The following is a 10,115-nucleotide window of genomic DNA, read 5'->3' on the forward strand; positions in this document are numbered from 1 at the left end:
CTCCTGTTCAGAGGTGCGGTAAAAAAGACGGCCCCTCTCATTGGCCGATTCATAAGAGACTGTTCGGTCATTTGTTACCATAACAACCCGTTCAGGGAGGCCAATAGGCTTGGGGGAGGTTGTTCCCGTGGCCCAACCCAACCAGTTTAAGGGGAAAGCTCAGCCGTTCCCCCTCTTCGTCCCTCCCTCCGCAATCCTCTAGCCACTGAGCAATTCCGTCAATCGTCCTACCTCCCGCCTGCCCGGCATCTGTGGCCAAGCCGTGGGGGTCGAGGGGAACCAAGGTTTTCAACCCGCCTCACCCCACCTCGCTGCTTGTGATTCAGGTGCTTCTCGTTGCGAGAGCCAGGGAGGGTCCAGCTTCGGGCAGATTGTCCCTCCCGGAACTCAGACCCGGAACAGACCCCCGACCTGAGGAAGAGTCGCTGGAAATGGACTCCAGCACGGTGCTTCCCACAAACAAAAACATCTAGGCCGGCTTTCTTGAGTCGAATCCCTAGGAAAATGCTTTTATTTAGAGGTTGTGTGCAAAAGGCTTTTCCCTAGGGATTTGGAGATCTGGGGGAGCCTACCCAGATTTGTAGGAAGGGTTTCTCACAATGGCCACATCCAGCCTCGAGCCTGAGAGCTTCTCTCTCTCGGGCTTCACTTTCGAAACAGCCTAAGAATACGCTATTTGGGGCACGCAGGAAAAAATAATACACATTTTTCTTGCAAGAGTCTTACTAGACCTTTGAAATCCTGTTTGGAGGCTGGTAATGATGGTCTAGAAACAAAGCATTCAAATAGTTCCGCCGTGGAGCTTCATCATAGCACCACAAACTGAGAGGGTGTGTTTTGTTTTGTTTTGTTTTGATGTAGTCTAAAAAAAAAAAAAAGTATTAATTACATAAAATTTGCTCCACGATTGTCCTCCTTTGACTACTAGGCTCTGCAGAGATACTTTGTTCCCCAGTAGAAACCGCTCTTAATGAATTCCTTTATTTGTCCCATATAAAGAAACATTTTCATGTCTCATTTTTGTTTGGCTTTGAGTTTTTTAAAGCAACTTTATTGAGGTATAATATACTATAAACTACACATATTTAAAATGCACAATACTGGCATGATAATGAGCTTGCATGTGATACCTCATATCAATGAGAAGTAAAAACCTGAAGAAAAGAGCTGTCTTTTCTCCTTTGAAGCTAAGAAATATTGTTGAATAGGTTTTATTGATTTCAGTAATTTCATACCACAGTTAGTGGTGATATTTATTTGTTTATTTAAGTAGGCTCTAGCCCCCCCCCCGCCCATGGAGCCAGGGACCTGAACTCACCACCCTGGTATTAATACCTGAGATGAGATCAAGACCCAACCACCTAACTGACCGCTTGTGGCTATTTAGATGTCATAGACACAGTTAAAATAAAGGAACTTTCAAAGTTCCTGTTTTCTGGAGGGAAATGTGGAGGTAAAGTAATCCTCCAATAGTTTTCCTTGTAATTTTAAAGGTGAATATAGTTACTAAACTTTGAGTTATAAAAGCCGTCTATCTTTGGGACACCTGGGTGGCTCAGTGGTTAAAGTCTCTGCCTTAGGCTCAGGTCATGATCCCAGAGTCCTGGGATCGAGCCCCATCGAGCCCCGCATTGGGCTTTGCGCTCAGTGGGGAGCCTGCTTCCTCCTCTTTCTGCCTACCTCTCTGCCTGCTTGCAATCTCTCTCTGTGTCAAATAAATAAATAAAATCTTAAAAAAAAAAAAAAAAGCTGTCTATCTTTTGTTATTTGTTGATAACCCGTTAACAGCCAATTGCACTTTAAAAAATGTTTTCGGGGTGCATGGGTGGCTCAGCTGGTTAAGCACCAAACTCTTGACTTTGGCTCAGATCATGAGTTCAAGGTCCCTAGATACATCCTTTCTTCTGGCTCTGTGCTCGGTAGGGACTCAGGCTGAGAATTTTCTCTCTCTCTCTGACTTTCCCTCCTGCTTGTATGGGTTCATGCTCTCTCTCTGTCTCAAATAAATAAAATCATTTTTTAAAAATTAAAGATTTATTTACTTATTTGAGAGAGAGAGAGAGTGCATGCGCACAAGTGGGGGAAGGGGCAGAGAGAGTGAATATCAAAGCAGACTCCAGCTAAGCCAGGAGCCCAACATGGGTCTGGATCTGACAACCCATGAGATCAGGACCTGAGCTGAAACCACGAGTCAGAAGCTTAACCAACTGAGTCACCCAGGTGCCCCAATAAATAAATCTTTAAAAAAATAAAGGGGCACCTGGGTGTCTCAGTCATTTAAGGGTCTGCCTTCTGCTCAGGTTATGATCCCAGGGTCCTAGAATCGAGCCCGGTACAGTGGGGCTCTCTGATGAGTGGGGAGCCTACTTCTCCGTCATCTTCTGCCTGCCATTCGCCCTGCTTGTGCTCTCTCTATCAAATAATTAAATAAAATATTTTCAAAATAAAAAATTAAGGTTTTCAAAGCTCTTATTGGCTTCTATTGTATCCCTCACACAGTGCACTGAATCAACAATATATGCTTGGCATTTAAATCAAATTGGTGTATCCTCAAAAGACAAGAAAAACTCAAGTGCTATAGCAATCTTTTTCAAATCATGTGCTAAACTACAACAAGAATCTTTTTTGTTTGCTTATTTCATTTTTAAGTAAGCTCATTGCCCAACATGGGGCTCGAACAGACAACTGAAGATCAAGAGTTGCATGCTCTACCAACTGAGCCAGCCAGGTGCCCCAAGAATTTTTTTTTTTTTTTTTTTTGTATCCTTAGGACAGACTGCAGATTAGATAATTAGTATTTTTAAATATACAAATGAATGAATACAAACCTCCCCCATGACAGTTTCAGTGCCAATTCTTTCATCAGAATATGCAACTAATGAATACACTCTTTGCATCAACCTTAAGCCCCAGTTATCTGCCCTCTCTATGCTAGGTGCCGTGGTGAACATGGTATGCCTTTAGCCAGGCCTTAATGAAGTTTATACTCCAATTTTATAATCTCATGGAATAATATGAAAAAGTACTGCATCTAACAAGGAAATAGTGGGTATACCAGAGCTCTTTTAAAAAATCAAACCCACTAATTACTGTGTTTCCACAAAATATGAAGCCTTTCCATTTTTTTGAGGAAAATAACTATACTCATCAGTTGGCTCACAGAATGTTTACAAGAGGAGTTTATTCCTCCCAAAACAACCTCTGTTCTAGGCAATCAAGTACCCTTCTGATGTAAATAATTAGCACTGCCATCAGGTGGGATTTCCCCTTTAATATGTGAATCCATATGTGTAAATAATGCGCAGGAATAATATCTACACACACACACACACACACAGAGTTGACCTGTGAGCAACCTGGGGGGTTGGGGCACCGACCACCCACATGGAGGAAAATCTACGGATAACTTTAACTCCCCATATATTTAACTACTAATAGCCCACTATTGACCAGAAGCCTTACCTGTAACAGTCAATTAACACATACTTTGTTTGTTAGATGTAGTCTATACTGTAGTCTTAAAATAAAGTAAGCTCAAGGGGAAAAAAATGTTAAGAAAATCATAAAAAAGAGAAAATACATTTATAGTACTGTAAAAAATCCACCTGTAAGTGGACCCACGCAGTTCAAACCTGTGTTGTTCAAGTGCTAACTGTACATGTGTGTGTATATGTGTGTGTGTGTATATATATATATATATATGTAAATATATATATATATATATATATATAAAATATTTATACGTTGGGGTGCCTGGGTGGCTCAGTGGGTTAAGCCTCTGCTTTCGGCTCAGGTCATGATCCCAGAGTCCTGGGATTGAGCCCCACATACAGCTCTCTGCTCAGCAGGGGGCCTGCTTCCCCTCCCCACCCCAGCCGCCTGCTTCTCTGCTTACTTATGATCTCTCTCTGTTAAAAAAAATGAATAAAATATTTTAAAAAATAAAATAAAATATATATACTTATACATAATATACCTTCTTACTAAAAACATTAACGAGCATTTTACCTATTTAAACATTCTTTAAAAAAAAAAAAAGATTTTTGGGGGTGCCTGAATGGCTCAGTCAGTTAATCATCAGCCTTCAGCTCAGGTCATGATCCCAGGGGCTTGGGATGGAGTCCTGTGTGGGGCTTCTTACTCAGTGGGAAGCCTACTTCTCCTTCTCCCTCTGCCATTCCCCCTGTGTGTGCTCTCTCTTGCTCACTCTCTCTCAAATAAATAAATAAAATCATTAAAAATAAATAAATAAAATCCTTATTTTAAAAATAAAATTTAAAAGTCCTTATTTATAAAAATAAGGATTTGTATTTATTTATTTATTTGAGACAGTGATAGTGCACAAGTAGGGTCTGGGGCCGAGGGAGAGGATGAAGCAGACTCCCAGCTGAGCAGGAAGTCTGACATGAGGCTCATCCTAGGACTCCAAGATCACAACCTGAGCCAAAGGCAGATGCTTAACTGACCGAGCTACCCAGGCACCTACCTATTTAAACATTCTTTATTGTTTACACATTTTATGATTACAAAAGTCATTCATACTTATTCTAAAAAATTCAAATACCAGTATGTAAGTAAAAAATGGAAGTTCTCCCTCTCTTTCCTTGGCAACAAGGTAACTACTGTTCACAGTCTAGTGTGCATCCTTCCATGCTTTTTTCAATGAACACACAAACAAGATGTGTATAACTCTTTATTTTTGATCTTTACTAAAATAGGATGCTTATATGTAGTTTGCTACTTGCTTTTTTAAACTCAGGGTATCATGGACATTCTTTCATGAGCAGTCCTAAAACTATGCAGTTTGAAACATCTGTTTTTCAGGTTTATGACTTAGGAAGATAACTATCACAAGAGTGAAGTCATTCTGGTGTTAGCTCTAAAGGAGACTCTAAAACTAGCATGTAGGGGCTCCTGGGTGGTTTAGCTGGTTAAGCAGCTGCCTTCAGCTCAGGGCGTAATCCTAGGTCCTGGGATCTAGCCCCAAGTCAGGCTCCCTGCTCAGCGGAGAGCCTGCTTCTCCCTCTCCCTCTGCCTGCCACTCTGCTTCTTGTTTTCTCTCTCTTTGTCAAATAAATAAAATAAAATATTTTTTAAAAATAAAACTGGTATGTAGTAGACATTTGGTAAATATTTGTCAACTGATCCAGACCTTCTGACTTCAGCTTCACCTTGCTTGTCCCTGTTGTGTTCCTCTGGTCCAAACAGGCAAATACAGGATTAGCTGAGCACCTACAATAGAGGTTGGACTTGACATTACAGAGTTTAGAGATAGGGATTGTCAGGGAGGGAGGGAGGCTGACTGACAATTCAAGTGTTATGAAAACCAGCTCATAGTTTGGGTGCTTAAATTTTTTATTTTGTCAGCAATGCTAGCCTTAGCAATCTTTTCACACATTTTCAGAAAAATATGATTGAATGGAAATAATTTCTCAATTTAAGTTTTGCCCCTATATATTTATCTTAATCATTTGCCATTTCCTTCCAGTTGTGGATAAAAAAGCAAAAACACATGCAGTAAATGAATACTAACAGAAGGCCTCCCAAATATTATTTTATAACAAAGTATAGATAGATCTTCTCACAAAAAAGCTGTTTGGTTTTGCATTTGTTCATTCAGCATGACCCCTGTTGTCAAGGAGCTCATAGTCTGCTGGGTGAGATAAACAAGTACACCAGCAATTACCATACAGGATGACAAGAGTCATAACAGACAGTGTGAAAAGATAGCAACATAGACTGGGAGCATGCAAGAAGTGTCTCAATCAGACAGAACTGAATCGGAGTACCTAAATTAAGGAAGAAAAGGGCAAAACAAAACAAAACAAAGCCCAGAGGTAGATCAAGGAGAACTGAATCGGAGTACCTAAATTAAGGAAGAAAAGGACAAAACAAAACAAAACAAAGCCCAGAGGTAGATCAAGGAGAACTGAATCGGAGTACCTAAATTAAGGAAGAAAAGGGCAAAACAAAACAAAACAAAGCCCAGAGGTAGATCAAGGAGAACTGAATTGGAGTACCTAAATTAAGGAAGAAAAGGGCAAAACAAAACAAAACAAAGCCCAGAGGTAGATCAAGGAGAACTGAATCGGAGTACCTAAATTAAGGAAGAAAAGGGCAAAACAATCAAAACAAAGCCCAGAGGTAGATCAAGGAGAACTGAATCGGAGTACCTAAATTAAGGAAGAAAAGGACAAAACAAAACAAAACAAAGCCCAGAGGTAGATCAAGGAGAACTGAATCGGAGTACCTAAATTAAGGAAGAAAAGGGCAAAACAAACAAAACAAAGCCCAGAGGTAGATCAAGGAGAACTGAATCGGAGTACCTAAATTAAGGAAGAAAAGGGCAAAACAAAACAAAACAAAGCCCAGAGGTAGATCAAGGAGAACTGAATCGGAGTACCTAAATTAAGGAAGAAAAGGGCAAAACAAAACAAAACAAAGCCCAGAGGTAGATCAAGGAGAACTGAATCGGAGTACCTAAATTAAGGAAGAAAAGGGCAAAACAAAACAAAACAAAGCCCAGAGGTAGATCAAGGAGAACTGAATTGGAGTACCTAAATTAAGGAAGAAAAGGACAAAACAAAACAAAACAAAGCCCAGAGGTAGATCAAGGAGAACTGAATTGGAGTACCTAAATTAAGGAAGAAAAGGACAAAACAAAACAAAACAAAGCCCAGAGGTAGATCAAGGAGAACTGAATTGGAGTACCTAAATTAAGGAAGAAAAGGACAAAACAAAACAAAACAAAGCCCAGAGGTAGATCAAGGAGAACTGAATTGGAGTACCTAAATTAAGGAAGAAAAGGGCAAAACAAAACAAAACAAAGCCCAGAGGTAGATCAAGGTTTTGTGGGGGCTCAAAACATATAGAATTTGGAAGATATTCTTGGAGAAAACAAACACAATATTATAAATATAAAATTTTATGGCCCGTGTAAGGGAAATTTCGCTGACTTCACTGTATATCCACCAGTTTGAAGGTCCTGTTCAAAGGAAATAGATCTTTGAAATCCAAAAGAGATCAAAATGTGTGTAGGAGAGTTTATGAAATAAGAACCAATCATAAGTAACCTCTTATGAGCTTTATAGTCCAAGAAATGGGAGTCCACTGAAGGATTTTTTTTTTTTAAAGATTTTATTTATTTATTTGACAGAGAGATCACAAGCAGGCAGAGAGGCAGGCAGAGAGAGAGGAGGAAGCAGGCTCCCTGCCGAGCAGAGAGCCCGATGCGGGGCTCGATCCCAGGACTCCGAGATCACGACCCGAGCCGAAGGCAGCGGCCCAACCCACTGAGCCACCCAGGCGCCCCGGATTTTTTTTTTTAAGATTTTATTTATTTATTTGACAGAGATCACAAGTAGGCAGAGAGGCAGGCAGAGAAACAGGGAAGCAGGCTCCCCGCCGATCAGAGAACCTGATGCAAGGCTCCATCCCAGGACCCTGAGATCACGACCTGAGCTGAAGGCAGAGGCTTTAACTCACTGAGCCACCCAGGCACCCCCACTAAAAGATTTTTATGGGGGGAATGGCCAGAGGTTTTTATCAAAAAGATAATTCTGGCAGTGCCAGGTTTGGTAAAAATTAAATTACATTTCTTTAAAAACACTTAGGATTCTATATTTGTGTGTTTAAGTGAAAAAATGATGTAGCTATAGTACCAGGTAAATTTCATGGGGGGGGGGGTAAAGTGGATATACATCATGTTATTTTGACAAGTAGGTTTGTTTACAAAATTTACTCTTAGAATTACATGAATTAGGGGCGCCTGGGTGGCTCAGTGGGTTGGGCCTCTGCCTTTGGCTGGGGTCATGATCCCAGAGTCCTGGGATAGAGCCCCGCATCAGGCTCTCTGCTCGGCGGGGAGCTTGCTTCCTCCTCTCTCTGCCTGTCTGCCTACTTGTGATCTCTGCCTGTCAAATACATAAATAAAATCTTTTTTTAAAAAAAAAGAATTACATGAATTAGTTTTAATTAGCTGTATCGTTTTCTAAAATTCATTTTCCAGACTGTATGGTGGCTGAAGTAAGTTCCTGCGAATCAAAGTAAAAAGCTTTATTCTTATCACTTAAGGGGTTCTCTGGTACTGACTCTTACTTTGAAAGGCCCAGTTCATCTAATTCCAAGACTGTTCTGTGCCAGGAAATAATTTAGAGCAAGGGAAGAATAGAGTCTGTTATCAGATAACTCAGTATGTGCAGGTATTGCTTGGAGAAACCTTAGCTCAGAATAGTGGTTTAAAGCATGGAGTCTGATAAAATGGTTTCACTCCTGTCTGCAGCAACTTCTTAGCCTGATGACTGTAAGACAGTCACCTAACTTCTTTAAGGCCCCATTTTCCTATAAAGAAAGAACTTAATGACAACTCTCACTTCTTAAGGTTATTACAAGGATGAAGTGAGATGATATACTTTTGCATGACTTAACCATGGTTTATTTGACCCAGTAATTCCACTTCTAAGAACACAAGACAGATTTACTCATGCATATGGGAAATAAAATGTGTATTTTAGAAGAGTATTCATTTTGGCATGGCTTGAAGTTGCAACTCATTGAAAATAATAGAAATGTCCATTAGCAGGGAATGGGTTAAGTTAAGGTACATCTGTGCAATAGAACAGCACTTCTCAAACTTTTTAGCCTCAGGACCATGTTACACTCTTTTTTTTTTTTTTATTTTAGAAATTTTTTTTTAAGATTTTATTTATTTATTTGAGAGAGAATGAGTGAGAGATAGCATGAGAGAGGAGAAGGTCAGAGGGAGAAGCAGACTCCCCAGGTTGCTGGGAGCCCGATGCAAGACTCGATCCTGGAAGTCCAGGATCATGACCTGAGCCGAAGGCAGTCGCTCAACCAACTGAGCCACCCAGGCGCCCCCATGTTACACTCTTAAAAATGATTGAGGATCCCAAACAGTTTTCACGGATTATATCTATCAGTGTTTATCATTTTAGACATTAAACCTTAGGAATTATTTAAAAAAATTATTCATTTAAAAATAACAATTATAAGCCCTTTACATGGAATATAAATATAAATATTTTAAAAAATAACTCCATTTTCCAACACACAAAAAATCAATAAGAAAAGTGGCATGGTTTGTATTTTTGCAAATCTCTTTAATGCCTGGGTTAATAGAAAACAGCTGGATTTTTATGTCTACTTCTGCGTTCATTTTGTTGCAATAACACAGGACATGTAGGCTCTGGAAAAATCCACTGCACTCTGGTGAGAGTAAAAAAAGAAAATAACATTTTGGTGTTATTATAAACATAATTTCTACCTCAACACCCTCCTATCATTTTGAGAACCACTGCATGGGAATATTACATGGCTTTTTAAAAGAATGAGGAAGCACTTTATGTGTTGCTGTAGAACAATCTCTAAGACACATTGTTAAGTGAAAAAGAAACAAAAGCAAGGTACAGAACCCTGTAGTAGTATAATAACAATGCATTCATTTTAAAAAGTCAAGGAAGCAGAAACTATCCATACATATAAATACATATTATGTTTATATGTGCAAATAGTATCACTGAAAGAGTTATGTTAAAAAAAAAAACAAACTGGTAAATTGCCTCTAGATGTGCAGCCTGGAAAACAGGGTAAGAAGGAAGGTTTTTATTTTGTTTTTTTTTGCCTTTTGAACTTTCTACCTTATGAAAGTATTAACTAGGGGGGCCTGTGTGGCTCAGGTCATGATCCTGGGGTCCTGGGATCAAGCCCCAGGTTGGGCTCCCTCCTCCGCGAGGAGTCTTCTTCTCCCTCTCCCTCTGCCCCTCCCCACTGCTTGTGCTCTCTCTCTCTCTCAAAATAAATAAACAGAATCTTTTCTTTAATATCAACTATCAAAAACGTAAATTTGTTTTTATTTTTTTTTAAAGATTTTATTTATTTATTTAACAGACAGAGATCACAAGTAGGCTGAGAGGCAGGCAGAGAGAGAGAGAGAGAGGAGGAAGCAGGCTCCCTGCTGAGCAGAGATCCCGATGCGGGGCTCGATCCCAGGACCCTGGGATCATGACCTGAGGCGAAGGCAGAGGCTTTAACCCACTGAGCCACCCAGACGCCCCACGTAAATTTGTTTTTAAAGGAGGAGATGATATATATACTTT

The sequence above is a fragment of the Lutra lutra genome, chromosome 10 (genome assembly GCF_902655055.1).
Source record: "Lutra lutra chromosome 10, mLutLut1.2, whole genome shotgun sequence".
NCBI classification, from domain to species: Eukaryota; Metazoa; Chordata; class Mammalia; order Carnivora; family Mustelidae; genus Lutra; species Lutra lutra.